This window comes from Rhamphochromis longiceps, linkage group LG10, assembly GCF_057381845.1.
Source record: "Rhamphochromis longiceps isolate RC_006_pf linkage group LG10, R_longiceps_female_GT1.1, whole genome shotgun sequence".
Lineage (NCBI taxonomy): Eukaryota > Metazoa > Chordata > Actinopteri > Cichliformes > Cichlidae > Rhamphochromis > Rhamphochromis longiceps.
Genome location: NC_140566.1, coordinates 8,872,373 through 8,888,547, shown reverse-complemented (window position 1 = coordinate 8,888,547; position 16,175 = coordinate 8,872,373). Strand labels below are relative to the sequence as shown.

At 39.2% G+C, this 16,175-nt stretch overlaps 1 protein-coding gene and 1 long non-coding RNA gene across 7 annotated transcripts in view; both read right to left on the bottom strand.

Moving 5' to 3' along the window:
* The window catches only part of srrm3 (serine/arginine repetitive matrix 3), a 145,205-nt gene that overhangs the window by 103,992 nt on the left and 25,038 nt on the right, over positions 1-16,175 (bottom strand). The window contains exon 1 of one of the 6 annotated variants that reach the window (XM_085420030.1): positions 10,640-10,757. The exons of the other annotated variants lie outside the window; for them this stretch is intronic. The gene's annotated coding sequence lies outside the window, so the exon portion shown is untranslated. Of the gene's footprint in view, positions 1-10,639; positions 10,758-16,175 lie in introns of those variants that run through there. 6 annotated transcript variants of the gene reach the window in all.
* Positions 10,689-12,931, bottom strand: LOC146660263 (uncharacterized). The gene is made up of 4 exons (XR_014913619.1): positions 12,847-12,931; positions 11,719-11,867; positions 10,844-11,008; positions 10,689-10,766 (listed from the first exon to the last, which is right to left on the bottom strand). It is a non-coding gene; the product is annotated as an uncharacterized LOC146660263 (long non-coding RNA).

The window sequence follows — 16,175 nt, the reverse complement described above, 5'->3', positions numbered from 1 at the left end:
TTGATCAGCTGTTGTTAGAATTCATTTGATTTTAATTTCTAGTATCTGCTGATGTTTGCTGGAGCCACAGCTGTAAAGCGGCTGGTCCAAACCAGGAGATGTCCTTACTGAATCATCAGAGCTGAACTGGTGATGGAGAAACAGGTTTACCTTTTAGGTGACATGAATGAGTTGAAGGGAAGTTATGAACTGTTTCTGAGAGACAAATAACACAAATAACATAATATCCTTTTTTGTGTAGCTGACAGCTGGTAACTGTGCAGGGGCGGATCTAGCAAAGCTTTTGCCAGGGGGCCAGGTAGGGCATTAACAGGGAAAGGGGGACACAAAGATATACTTTTCTTTCTTACTCTCATATAAAATATTTAGCTTTTATTAAATAGTTATCTGAATCTTACAACCAAAGTTTGTATAATAATACACAAGATTGGCTGTAGACCATTGTTCATCATTCAGAACACTGTGGAAAAATAACAAAAAACAAAAAGTGAATACAAAAGTGCATAAATATTTATTTTACGTGTTTGATGTGTGTGGCAGGGCGTGGTTTGCAGTGCTGCTGCAGGGGAGGTGGACCCACGGGCGTAAAGTCTGTGCTCTCTCGGCTGTTTTTTGGGTGTGTGTTGGGCTGTGAGTTGAAAAGCTACAGCCGGCTGTGTGGGTACACCAACCATGTGTGAAAAGTGGTCCATAAAGTAATGCTACAAAGCGTGTTCATGCAAACATTGTCGGGTCTGCCGTGGTACAATGGGACTTCTGCTCATGAACCTCTGCGCACAGCGTCTGCAAATCGGGGCTGTACGAAGTCACCTCATCTTTACACAAAACTGTAAGCTGTCATCTGTGAGGCGCGAGCGGTGTTTGTTTTTACCATAGTTCATGGTGGAGAATTGCTGCTCTGCTGAGTTTTGCTCTCTGTAGCCGTATGAATGGCAAACTACACTGATTAGCAGCGGCATAGGCACACTTAAAATTTCTTCTGAAATTTTCGCTTTCTAGTTTTTCCATGTAAGCTATGGGCAACCACAGCAATCTGCTAGTGACCAGAGTTTGCCGAATGACTGGTTTCTGAGGCCAAACAAATCCCTCTAACTCATGCAATGAGGCACTAAGGAGACAGACTATTAGAAAAACTAATATTTAAATAAATGACCGCATGCACTTGACTGAGCTGAAAAGAAACAGTGGCACATACATGGTGTAAGGCAATGCTATGTTTGCTTTTTTTGGGGTGGAGATGGGAGGGCAGTAGTTACAGAAAAACTGGAATGTCAGCTAGAAATAGTCAGGAAAATGATCCCCTGTAAAATAGTAAACTTTCATTTTAACATCCTTAAAATGTCAATCTGGTCCATACGGTGGTGTAATATCACCAACCAATCAAGTCAATGCTCACTTTCCCTTGTTGCAGTCAACCTGCAGCATGTATTCAGTGTCCAATTCTAACACATTTACCCTGACAATAACTGGATCACACACACATTTCTTTCTTCACTTCACTCACTTTAATTTTGTCCTTCTCAAATTTCCCACTTTCTGTCGAGTAATCATATTTGCTGCCACTGAATAAATGGCTGACATCTTCGGAAACCCTACCCTTTTAACATCTAAAGGGCTCCTAGAAAGCCTTTAGTTCGTTAAAGCACCTTGGACTATATTTTCATCACTGAGCTCCAGATGTGGGGAACACAGAACCTCATGTTCCTTTCTATCTGCCTCTAGTGAGCTGCACGCCCTTGCTTGAGTTCTGATTCATAACGTGATCTTTTAAAAGGGCCTAGAGCATTCATGGTCCATAACTTTTAGATGCATGCCCCCAAGGAGGTGGATTCTCCAGTTTCTCCCTAATGGAAAAGGCTAGGGCATGAAACTTGACACCTAATTCCTTTAAACCCAGCAAAAGATCTATTCTACACTGTAGGGTTAATCAGTAAGGCTGGAGGACGGATGCTAGAATACAGATGAGAGTCAGATGTAAGGAAGAGGAAAGAGACATGAGAAGCCCAACTCCTCCACCTACTACACCATCTGACAGCTCTCTGAAAAACCTAATTTTCATTTTGTGCTTCATGCCTGTTTTTCCTGGCTGCAAGATCTGCTCATTGGCATTGTCTCTGGAATTGCAAGTTTTCTTTTTAAGGAAACAGACAAAAAGAAAAAAAAAAAACAGAGCAAAAGAAAAAGCATGCTGTTTGGTGGGCACTGGCATTCATTCAGCACTATGTCTGGCACCCACCAGTCACTTGCCCTCACTGAGCGAGTAAAGGTCAGACACTTCCTGCAGTGCCCCAGAGGATGGCATTGTATCAAAGAAAGAGAGAGAAACAGTATTTGCATTATAAACTATATGAAACATACTCGACTGTTTGCATTCAGTTTTTTCTGCTGGAAGAAAAGGCTACAGAAAATCATCATTTATAGAGATTCACTGATATTAGGCCTTATTTAGTGATACAAACCCCATCAGTATCGGCACTGGCTATATGCTAAATTGTTATGAGAAAATCCTAACCCTACCCATTCCCACTAAACCCTGCCATCAACGCGATAGATAGTTCTTTGAGAAATAATTAATAGCTTCTCTCAGACACACAGATTTCTTTCTGATCCCCCTCTTGAATCGATGAACTCGGTGTCTTCGGTGGTACCAGCCTCACATTCTCTCTTCTACAAAACAATTATCAGCCAATAACAGCACTACAGAGTAGCAAAGGACCATAAGGTCTACGCTGCCTGTAAGGTCCAACTGCTGAGAAAGCCAGTCTTCACAATAACATCTGCTCAAAATGTGAGTCAACAAAGGCCCTTTTATGGCTACCAGGAGCCGGAGAGATAGAAGAGCTGTCAGTGTGTCTCTTTTATCAGATTGGCTAATATAAGCAGGTCCCTTTGGTAAATAGCAGCCAAGTATTGCCAGAGTCAAATGCTCTGACTCAAACACTACAGCAGTAGTAAAATGTCCCACTTTATCTCCATCTTCTTTGCTGAAGCCCCCTTCTGCTTTCATGGCCTGCATAACTTAACAAGGGTGAAGTGGCAGCCTAAGAGGCGCACAGTGTTGCTGACATCCTCCCGCCTCGTACCTCTGCGACTGCCGCTGACAAAAACATACCAATTTCTAATTCTACCAGGAAAGATCCACAGGGGAGAAATGAAGCCAAACATTCCCTCCAAAAAGAAACTGTCAGCCAGGATCCATAGACGTTCCCGGGCTCTCTGCTGCATGAATTGCTGCAGTCTGCTGTTCGTGTTTGGCCTCACTGCTCTGCTCTACTGTACAGGTGTTTTTGTCTTCATTATTTGAACTGCAGTGTCTTTGTGTAAGACTCTCTAGTTGGCTAGCTCATTATGACCTCTCTTTTCTTTTTGCCTTGTACTCTCTTGGGTCTAATGTATGTAGATAAAGCTGAACTTCATTCAGCTCCATTTTAACAATACAGAAAGAATTTCTACCAGAAATGTATTTCATCAGGTGTAATACGCCTTATTAGCATAAAGCACTGGAAATGGCATAATTTCACTTATGACTGAAGTGGAAATTCCACTGATTGCATAAGTTTAAAACGCTGCCAAAAGTAAGAAACTTTGACTAGACCATGGCACAAAAATCACTACAAAGGAGCATACAATTCAGGTAATGTTCATTTTATTTGGACGTAAGAATGTATTGTATAAGCAGAATCACAAGTGGAAAACTAAAGGAAATACAACCTGCTGGTCTAATTCTGAAGAAATCTTATATTGTTTAACTGTTGCATTGGCTGTTCTGAAATCTGTGCATTTGTAAAAGCGTTTATTAGTTCACTACTCAGCATTGATTAGAAATCAAAAGGTTACAAATCAATAATTTAATATGGAATGACTACTATAAATACTTTGGGCAATCGAGAAGAGAAATGAAATGTGATCCAATAGCAAAATTCAGTTGTTACATTTTGCAAATTCAGATCACATAATGGTTTTAAGGATAGATCTTTTTCATCTGCAAATATAAGAAATAGTTTTTATGTTTGATTTGTTTGTAAAGCTGTAAGCCCAGAGCTGAAACAATACAATTAAGTCCTTTGTTTATGAGGGTACACACATGGGAAAACAAAAAGAAATAAACAGAATGATCCACCGGCTAGATTCCACTTTAAGCAACACCTGCCCAGGTCTGACAACACTTCTGGCGTTGCACAGTTACTCCAATTGCACCGTCACGTCCTGAGGTAATGTAATAAAAACGCAAATTAAAAGACAGAAGAACCACATTCTGCTATCAAGTAAGGCTGCACGATTAATCGTTAGAAAATCGCGATCTCGATTCATACCCCTTGTGTGGTGTTCGTATTTTTGTTACTCAGCCAGTGTTCATGGGTCTGGTGGACCCGCTAGAGTTTTGGCTTTCCAAATTAACACTATCAAACAATTTTATGTTAAATTACTCAACAGATGTTTACTTCATCCCAATTACAAGACATATGAACAGCAAACATGGTTAATTTTTTCCCTTTACCTTTGTTAGATCACATTTATGAATTAATGTGCTTCTCGTTTTTCTTTTATATAAAATGTTATAAATAAATCAGTTATAATCAAGTGGAGTGAGTGGAAAGACACAACACATTTACACGTGAAAAAATAATTAATTGTTTAATTTTTCTTTTGAAAAAAACTGAACACGGGTCTCACAGACCCGAACACCATACAAGGGATACTTATGTGCGATCTCATTTCCAAATGACAACGATTTTTAAAAAAAAGAAAAAAAAAAGAAAAGACGACGACAACGATTGTACCACATTTTGATCCGGGACGTACTCTGCATAAAAACAAGCGCTCACTCTTCCTGCTCAACAAATGGCAAGGGCGGAGCCTTATACCACGTGATACAGAAGCTGTGCCGTGTGATGCTAAAATTAGCAGGGAAAAAACAACGGAGAGCACGTCAGGGATGATGAGAAAGTGACAGGAGAAAATCCGTTCCGGTCAACCACCCAAACATCAATAACGGGAACCTTATACAGCGCTTCCCTATACACGTCGAACTCCCGCAGGCACAAAGAAATTACGGAGGCTATCACTCATCACCTGACCAAAGATATGGCTCCCATCAACACTGTGCAAAACGAGGGATTTAGGAAAATGATCAACACCCTAGACAAATGCTACACAGTGCCGTCCCGCAACTATTTTTCTATTGTTGCACTACCTGCTCTATACACGCAGTGTCGAGCAACGGTGGAGACAGAATTTCAAGCAGTACAACATTTTGCGGCAACAACAAAACGTGAGACATTTGTTGTTTTTATGTTCATTCTCAACTGTTACGAAGTTGATGTGCAGTTAATAAGTGCAATAAATATTTATACTGGAAAAGAAAATCGTGAGAGAATCGTGATCTCAATTCTAAGCCAAAAAATCGTGATTCTCATTTTATGCAAAATCGTGCAGCCCTACTATCAAGTATTATAGCCAATTTAACAGGTATTTAAGGTATCAGAATCAGAATACTTTATTAATCCTGAAAGAAAATTAGGGTTACAGCAGGCAGCACGCTAATGGCGCATGCACACTTACAAAGGAACCTTCTGACCAACTTTACACAAACATCACATTGGGGAGACATGTCAGGTAAATACTCATTCTGTTAAAATCAAGAAACAGCTGGTATCATTATCATATATGAAGCATGTGCATACACTCAATATGAAGGTCTATATTCACTCATTTGCCTGGTTTCCCAAGTGTTTGGCTGGTAGTATACTCATTACATCCCTTCCACTTTCGCACACTGTAAAACTCAATGCAGAGATAATCGCTGCAAACCAATCATCTATCGCCCCACCTTCTTCAAGCCAATCAGCCTCTGCACTGCTCTTCTTTCATTCCCCTTGCAGATGCCTTTGTGCGACCTACCTCCTCCTCATCTCTGCCTCACGCAAGTCACTTCATCCAAGCCTCCAGCTTATGTTCATCACAACCACCAGCGTTTAGACTCTGGAGGGTCCTGGCCTAATTCCTATCAATGTTGGGATTTTATTTGGCTGTGATGGGCCTTCAGAGTCTAATCGCCAAATAGCATAACTGAGTTCTGTATATCAGTAAATCATGTTCAAATACTTCCATACTAAAGATATCTCCTTGTTGAAATGGAATGATTAACTTAATTATATTTATATGTTAATATTTAATTATATAATATGTGTACCCACATAGCTGCAGCTTTTCTTGGCAAAGACACTTTTGCAATACGGTTAATGCAATACAAATGTTTTCCCCAGTTTTCACTTTTACTGTGAAATACTGATTCAGTCATCAAAGGACACTGACTTTTAGGACTGCAAAATCTGAAACAATACGACACAAGCTTAGTAACAGGGCTGCACAATATTGTGTCGTTCACAATAATACCAGTAAAAACTTGTACGTGACATAAAAATGTCGTATCATGTTATTGCCGATAGATATGTCGTGCTTTTATATTTCCTAAATGTAACTTCCCCACACTGCCATGCATTAATGCCTTTAATAAAGAAACACCAAGTACCTTCTCACAGTAAACGGGCAAAATCTTGCAATTTAATGAATACATTAGCGATAAGCAAGGCAGTGTGAGCAAATTACATTTAATTGTTTTTATGTGATAATACTGCGCAAGCTGTTACTGTTAAAGTTGGTTTTTTCTTCATCTGTTAAGAAGTTGCACTTTTACTTAAAATTTCCAGGGAAAATAAAATGTTAGTGTATATGTTTTTGTTTTAACATAAATATTGTTATTGCAAATTTCCTTGACATATCATGATTGTGCACATTTTGAGGCTCATCCATCCCTACTTATATTCTTACTTATACTAAAATGACTGTGTCAAATAAATGTAAATACATTCACAGGTACTTTCTATCCGTAAAATGTAATATGGGCATTTTTTCCCACAGTTCCTAATAAAGACGCCTCCTGTGTCACCAACATTTTCATTCTGTAAATTAATTATAATTAGTCTAAGTAATTGCTTGTGGTTGCCTGATCAAAGTGGTGACATAGGCTTGGAGACATAAATGGAGTTGACAGTGTGAGGTGTTAGGAAGATGACCATTGTTGGCAGCAGTAATGTCTTACTTCGGCATGCTAATGTACCACTTAGAAGCTCAAACATGCCTGCAGAGTACTGACAGCACATCTGATATAGCCCTCACTCAACCCGCCACACTACATGTAAATGCCCAGAGATTTTAATTCAGGGCCCGATTCCCAATGATTCCCAATCACTGCAATAAAAGACTGTAACCACGAGGTTCCATTGTGTGGAAGACTGGCTATAAATGACAGTAAACAATTTTCTTAAAAGATAACATTCTTTACAATATTTCTAATAAACAGTGCATTTTATCTCAAACTGATCCATTCTTACGACTCAGTCACAAAAATAACTTGTGGATTTTCCACTAAGGGTGTCTGCTGAACAACAGATAGAGGGCTCGGTGGGGGCTTACACCTTACATATCTCTCTCCTCACATATCAGTCCTGTATCAGGTTTGAATTCTCAGTCTGGGACTACGTCTGGCAGAACCTGTCTGATAGAGCTCTTAAATAATTTACGATCCACTATCGATGGAAATTACGTGTAAACTCTTTCTCAGAAGAGGGTAGTTACTGCAGACACAAGCAGGCTTTCTTTCTGTTTGAGCTACACTGTAAAAAAAAAATCCTAAAAAAACAGTAATTCTGGCAGCTGGGGCGCCAAAATAATACCAGAAAATAACTTTCCCATGAAAATACGGTTATTTTCAGTAATGACAATACTGTTTGTTGCCCTAATTTTACATGGGATTTTGCCTTTTTCAAGTGCTTTTAAACATTAAATTAGGAACAATTTAATGTGATTAAACAATGAAATTACCTATAAAAAAGGTCAATGAATGCGGCAATATGAATAATAATGCTTAAATGTACAGAAATATACAGGGAGTGCAGAATTATTAGGCAAATGAGTATTTTGTCCACACCATCCTCTTCATGCATGTTGTCCTACTCCAAGCTGTATAGGCTCGAAAGCCTACTACCAATTAAGCATATTAGGTGATGTGCATCTCTGTAATGAGAAGGGGTGTGGTCTAATGACATCAACACCCTATATCAGGTGTGCATAATTATTAGGCAACGTCCTTTCCTTTGGCAAAATGGGTCAAAAGAAGGACTTGACAGGCTCAGAAAAGTTAAAAATAGTGAGATATCTTGCAGAGGGATGCAGCAGTCTCAAAATTGCAAAGCTTCTGAAGCGTGATCATCAAACAATCAAGCGTTTCATTCAAAATAGTCAACAGGGTTGCAAGAAGCGTGTGGAAAAACCAAGGTGCAAAATAACTGCCCATGAACTGAGAAAAGTCAAGCGTGCAGCTGCCAAGATGCCACTTGCCACCAGTTTGGCCATATTTCAGAGCTGCAACATCACTGGAGTGCCCAAAAGCACAAGGTGTGCAATACTCAGAGACATGGCCAAGGTAAGAAAGGCTGAAAGACGACCACCACTGAACAAGACACACAAGCTGAAACGTCAAGACTGGGCCAAGAAATATCTCAAGACTGGTTTTTCTAAGGTTTTATGGACTGATGAAATGAGAGTGAGTCTTGATGGGCCAGATGGATGGGCCCGTGGCTGGATTGGTAAAGGGCAGAGAGCTCCAGTCCGACTCAGATGCCAGCAAGGTGGAGGTGGAGTACTGGTTTGGGCTGGTATCATCAAAGATGAGCTTGTGGGGCCTTTTCAGGTTGAGGATGGAGTCAAGCTCAACTCCCAGTCCTACTGCCAGTTTCTGGAAGACACCTTCTTCAAGCAGTGGTACAGGAGGAAGTCTGCATCCTTCAAGAAAAACATGATTTTCATGCAGGACAATGCTCCATCACACGCGTCCAAGTACTCCACAGCGTGGCTGGCAAGAAAGGGTATAAAAGAAGAAAAACTAATGACATGGCCACCTTGTTCACCTGATCTGAACCCCATTGAGAACCTGTGGTCCATCATCAAATGTGAGATTTACAAGGAGGGAAAACAGTACACCTCTCTGAACAGTGTCTGGGAGGCTGTGGTTGCTGCTGCACGCAATGTTGATGGTGAACAGATCAAAACACTGACAGAATCCATGGATGGCAGGCTTTTGGGTGTCCTTGCAAAGAAAGGTGGCTATATTGGTCGCTGATTTGTTTTTGTTTTGTTTTTGAATGTCAGAAATGTATATTTGTGAATGTGGAGATGTTATATTGGTTTCACTGGTAAAAATAAATAATTGAAATGGGTATATATTTGTTTTTTGTTAAGTTGCCTAATAATTATGCACAGTAATAGTCACCTGCACACACAGATATCCCCCTAAAATAGCTAAAACTAAAAACAAACTAAAAACTACTTCCAAAAACATTCAGCTTTGATATTAATGAGTTTTTTGGGTTCATTGAGAACATGGTTGTTGTTCAATAATAAAAATTATTCTTCAAAAATACAACTTGCCTAATAATTCTGCACTCCCTGTACAGTTGGTTTAAATAACAATGGGTTGCATTCATATAGCGCTTTACGAGACCCTCAAAGTGCTTTACAATTCCTCTTTATAATTCCCCTCTGGCCATCACCAGTAGGTGAAGTGTCTTGTCCAAAGACACAACGACCGAGAGTGTCCGAGTCGGGGCTCAAACCGGCAACCTTCTGATTATAAGGCGAACTGCCAACTCTTGAGCCACGATCGCCCTAAATAACAATAATTATTATTATTATTTGATGTAAAAAAAGTTTATACGAATCATTTTATATCTTTTTCCATAGCATTACATTTGAATTTAACAGTTCAATCTTTCAAATAACGGACAAATATTTGTGAAATTATGATGCATTTGTGAATGTATTTTAACAATCTAAATATGCATATGTTCAGACAGATACATTTAAAAAACAAGAAAATTATGTTTTATTACATTTACAGTGATTTTACGTTAATTTACATTTGAAATGTAAAATCCCAGTCTATTTATGTGAATTTAATGATATTCTAGAACAGTGGTTCCCAAACTTTTTTTGCTGGGCCCCCCTTTGTTTTACAAGAAAAATGTTCGCGCTCTATTTAATTTGTAAAATATGTGTACACACACACACACACACGTAGAAAAATATTTAGTATACACATCCAGAAATGCATATACTATTATATATTGTACATATATTTATTAGTTTCAGATGTAGCCATTCTTGTATTTTGCTTGTTTACATTATTGTATTTTGCACAACTCTGTTGCTTGTGAAGCTCGCACACAAGAATTTCACTCACATGTGCTGTACCAATGTACCCGCACATGTGATGTGACAATAAAGTGATTTGATTTGATGTATTGTTTAATTAATAAAACATCAGAAAGTAATAAAACACATTAGAAATAGCTTCATAACAGACCAATAAATCAACACATTTTCATCAGCAGATGTTTGAATGTTCAGTAAAAACATTTCAACAACAAGTTTATGATTAAAATGATCAATGAACTTCAGCCTTACGCTATGTAATGTACGTTTCATGTTGTACTCATGGTCCTTTGTTAGTCCAGTTTAGGATAATGTCTCTGACGTATGTTTCATATCAAATATATGTCATATCAAAACAAGCCCACACCTGCAGTTGTTTCAGTTTTTCACTGGTGTTTCCTGTCAGCTGGTCAACCTCACTCATCCATATCAGCCAACCAAACGACAAGTTCCTCCCTTTGTGCTTCAAACCCCTCCCACTCTGAAACAAGGAGCTGAAAGAGAGAGAAAAGAGTCAATTATAAAGAAGAGAGAAAAGTGAAACCCTCCTCAGAAGGTCTGACTCGCATACCTGCAGTTGACCTGTGATGGACTCCAGTTTGGTGTTCACGTCATCCCTCGCTGTTGCCAGCAGCCGAGTCTGCAGGGTGCCCTGGAAGAGCTGAGTTAATGTTCGACTCCTCCTGGTCAGGCTCTCCAGCTGGATGAGCTGAGGTCTCCCCTCTCGCCGCTGCCTCTGAACACAGAAACACAAATTGCATCTGAAGCAGGAGGTGCAGATTGTTTGCTATTCTTTTCTAAATCCAGGCTAGATCACGTGGAGGTATTTGGAAAACTTTTTTGGCCAGTGGACGACTGTTGTCTTGCAGAAAGTCAAATCAATCAAACATATGCGATACACAATCAATTCACAAGAACACATTGTAAAAAATAAGTCCAGTTCTTGCCTGATTTCAAGTGAATTCTGCATCAAAACAGGGTAAAATGAGTGTTTGCAGCAAATGTGAGCACAAAGCCTCACTTTGTACAAGCCTGCTATTAAAGTTCTCCTCTATGCAGACGACTTTCCTGTTTTCAAGGCACAACTTGGATCTGCTGTACGAATCTTATGGATACACACTAAATGAAACAATAGTGTGCATGACTCCAGATTCTGATCCCTCATCCTAATATGGTCCCAACATAGCAACAGCAATAAAGCAAATGTTGAGGCTTCAAAATACAAAGTCCATAAACCAATGGCTGACATGGGTTTTATCATAAGGGTGATAAATATACAGATTTCAGTCTGTCTTAGAGATTTGATGTTCATTTACCTGCAGATGCCCTATACGTGCCTGTTCCATGGTTTTTCACAACATTTTGCACATCACTATTTAATACAGGAATAGGTGAACTAAAACAAGTCATCTTTCTTTGTGAGAGGACCATATTAATTAAACAAACCTCAATGACATCATAGGGATCCCTAAAGATGCTCCTGCTGCTTCTCTTCCTCCTCATCCTAAGCTTCCTTCTCCTTGTCCTCGCCTTCCATCCAATTGTAATTCAACCTAATTGTGTTTCTCCCCCTCCTCTTCCTCATTTTGTTGGAGCTGTGAACACAATTAATGTGAATCTGGATTAATTTGTGCAAACAAGAAAAATCTACAGCTTTTTGGTCAGAGGTGCTCTTGTGATTTAAGCCGGGTAGAGTAGATTTATGTGTTGATGCTACCTGCTTCAGCTCTGGCTGCTGAGTGATATTTACACCCTGGCTGGATTACAAACTTTAACCATGTGCTGAACTTTGGCCCAGCGTTGATACCTCTTGTTAGTATGACGACCTCTTCTTAGCTTGTATGTATGATGGTGGATAAATGAAATATACAAAAAAAATTAACTATATTACAAAATAACATCTATCTTGGAAACATCAAATGACCGGAGCATAACTTGTCAACTAGTCCGAAACTAAGTTATGCAGGAACAGTCAAAGACACACCTTCTCATGTTTGAAACCATTGTTTGAAAGGTTCTTTGTGGCACCAAAAAAGGTTCTTCTATGGCATCAGTCTAAAGAACCACTTTCTATTCATTTCTATATAATTCGATTAGACAATGAAGAGTTATCTAATCTAATTATTCATTCAAAACACTTATGCATAGCTGTATTTTATACAGCTCATACAGAATTCAAAGTACAGGTTCATGTGAGTATTTAATGTACGGCTCAGATCTACAGAATTTCAGAGTTTCTAGAGCAGACACATAGCTCACAACAGGCTTCAGGCGCCATTTTAGTGACTTTAACAATATATTAAATTTTAATTTCGGTCTAGCTGACATTAGGTTATGTACGCAGCACGCAATTGAACCACATATTTTAGAAGCCAAAGGTTCAAATTAGCTGGGAGCAGCTTCACTTAATTATAACAGTGGTTTTGTTAGGAAAACAGTTGGATACTAAATTGCGCTGACCTCAACGGCTAACGTATCTAGCTAATCGCTACTGTTAGCACAACATTAACAGCAAGCTACAATGACGAGTAACAAAAACAAAACAGTAATAAGGTTTTAATGAAAATGTTTTACCTTTTCCAACAGTCCCAGAATCCACAGCTTCAAAGTCCAGCAGGTACTGAAGACTGTTATCCGTTTCGCTGTCACCGTCCGTGAGAAAGAGTTTTTTCCCCCGAAAGGTCAAGGCCCGCCGCTCGACTTTACATACTGCTGGGTGGTTTGTAAAGTTTACAATAACTAGTATTATCATTATGCTATATTTTCAAAAATATATAATAATCTCAAAAGTAATGCCTTGGAGTAGAAAATAGTAATGCTTTATTAAAATTTAAAACTAAAGTACAGTATTTGAATGTGTGTATTGTGTCTACTGTTTGTTAACTCACCATATTCATAATGTGTTTGCGGGGTTAGGGGTGTGTGTGTGTGTGTGTGTGTGGGGGGGGGGGGGGGGGGGGGGGGGGGGGTTAGGGTCTTTAGGCTTTGGCCCCCACCCCTGCCACCAGTATATTTTTAAGCAAATATTTCTAACTTTTATTTGAATATTCAGTTTCCTACCATCTTCTCTTAAAGGGTAATTGCCAGGTAACCCGCCCTCCCCCTTCGCACACACATACACACAAAGAAAACACACAGTATAATTCACAGCCTCGTTATAGTGAGTAAATATTTATGCCATTTACACCATCAAACTTAAATTGCTAAGGATGAAGAACCTTTTGTACTTTAAAGAACCATTTGTAATAGATGAAGAACCATCCACAAAATAAAAAGGTTCTTTGACGTATGACGGTTCTTTAAAGAACCATGAAGCCATCTGAAGAACCATTTAAGAACCATAATTTTTCTGAGTGTAGCGCTACGCGTTCAGCGGGAGGCGTGGATGATGAGCGGCGATAAACTTGCAAAAAGCAAGTTATGCCCAACTCCACTGGTGGATTCTGACAGTGTGGAAAAGTGTGAAAACATCCACGATCACCAACGGATTTTGAAGGGCTGGACTGCTGCATGATGGAGAGGAGGACACCGCCACGGCCCTTCTGAGGGTGTTCGACTCTGACACTGACAACGAGGATTTCTTTGGTTTTGAAAGTGACAACGAAGGAGAGAAGCGGAGAGTGGATGACGAAGCCATCCTGAGCCTGTTCGTTTCCGACACTGGAGAGGAGGACTTTGGTGGTTTTAGTGCGCAGGAAGAAGAGAAAGATGGTGGTGAATGACTGACTTTTCTTCTTGTTAAAGCTGTGTCACTGCACCTGAGCCCAAAAGGTAGTCCGAATCTATTTTTCTGGTGTGCTATAGGTTACTGTTATGTACTACATGTGCAAATATGTACCCATAACTTGTTTTTCAAAATATTAATAAAAGGGGTGTGTCTCGAAACAGCCATCTCTTTCCTGACAATTCCCTTTGTGCATATTCTCTTACATATGATAAGTCAACATTGAAACACCTGCGGCTTTTAGTCAGGTGCGGCTAATGTATGTACAAAACAGGATTTTCCCCTGATTTTAGCTTGTGCGGCTAATATTCAGGTGCGCTTTGTAGTCCGGGAAATACGGTAATTTTGGAGTTACTACAAAGATTGAAGATATAGGATGATCTGTCTGCTGTCACTGGGTGGTGCTGAGGTCTGAATCTGAGGACAGCTCCTGTAATCACAAACAGAACAGAATCATCACAAACTGAAATATAAAGTTTATCTCTCAAATCTGAAATAGAGCTGATCCTTCTCTGTCCTCACACACTCGGGATCTGAAGTTGTTCAGTCTACGGTTCTGCCGACAGCTGTTTATTTTTTTTATTTGTTTTAAAGGCCTTACTAACACATTTTCTAATATGTTTACCTTTGAGTTGTTGATGCTTTATAAATGGACATCTGCAAAGATGAGATGATGGAGCAGGTTTCAGTCGAGGTTCAGTCTGCTGCTGCATCCTGGTCACAACATCTGTATGTTGTGACCAGGATGCAGCAGCAGACTGAATGTTATCAGTTATCAGCTCAGTATTGAACAAGAAATATTAATGTTTCAAATTATTTGTCCTAAAGGATACAAGCTGTACAGAGTACTGCACATGTGACTTTGTGAACATAATTCATTAAAAACAATTTGGACAGTTTTTTAACCTGAATATTTGTAACAAACTCAGTAAAAAAAAAAAAAAAAAAGCTAAAAAAATAATCAGGGGAAAAATGTAAAATTTTAACTTAAGCTGACAAGTGGAAGTAGTTGGTTTCAGTACATAAGTATCGGGCTTTGCTATTTAATCAGTAGCTATTGACTAATGAGGGGAAATTAAAAGTTGGCGTTAATATCCTTCCACATGTGGAAAGCGATAGAAAACAACCTGATGTTTGCACATATTTAATAATCAGCTCTACACAGGAGCAGAAGCAGAGTCCAGCCTGTTGCTCTTACAGTATAATACTCATAATAAAAGTACAGTAACCGTGGTTAGTCACTGAGCAGCCCGGTTGGTTTCTCTTGATTTCTTTAGTCAGGGCAAATTCATTCACCTGCACGGGTTAGCTAAACGAACTTTACAAAACAAGTTTCCCCGACAGCCGAGTGCTCATTTTAGCTAGCTAGGTCCTTAGGTAGCTACCTAAGGACCTAAATTACGGATTATCTTACAAACACATTTAACTTACCAAAAATAATGCAGTGGGGCCTCAGGTCCTCCTGTCCGGTAGTCCAATTTACTGAAGAACACCTCAGGCTGTCACTTTGAAATAGTCGGTAATGTAAACGCTGGACCTCTCAGCATCTGCCATTCCCGAACAGACACGTGCGAGTTTGTCCGTGACCGCAGCCGCATCGTCAGTGTTTTCTCCAGTCATTGGTCAGCATTATAATATATGCAAATACATGCGGGTCGGAATCCCCGCTCCCCAGCGCGCCCCCGTACGCCAAAACAGTGCCAGCAGAGTGAAACTGAAAAATGGTTTGAAACCGAAAAGTGGATTGAAACTGAAAAATGGGTTGAAACCGAAAAAAAATGGATTGAAACCGGAAAAAAATGGATTGAAACTGAAAAAAAAAAATTGTAAGCGAAAAAAAAAAAATTACAGTTTCAATTAATTGTTTTTCACTATCAATTTTTTTTTCAGTTTCAATACAAGATTTGTCAGTACATTTATTTCATTTACAATATTTTTTTTCGGTTTCAATATTTTGTTCGGTTTTGTTTCAAGGTGGCATCGTTCTGATTCCATAATTAACAGGGAGAGGGGGGCACAAAGAAATACTTTTCTTTCTTATTCTCATTTAAAATATCTCGCTTTTATTAAATAATTATCTGAATCTTGCGAACAAAGTTTTTATCTGACGTAAAATGTATAGAAATCATACATATACCAAAAAGACAGTGTACATCACTGTCACAACAGCGTTTGTTTT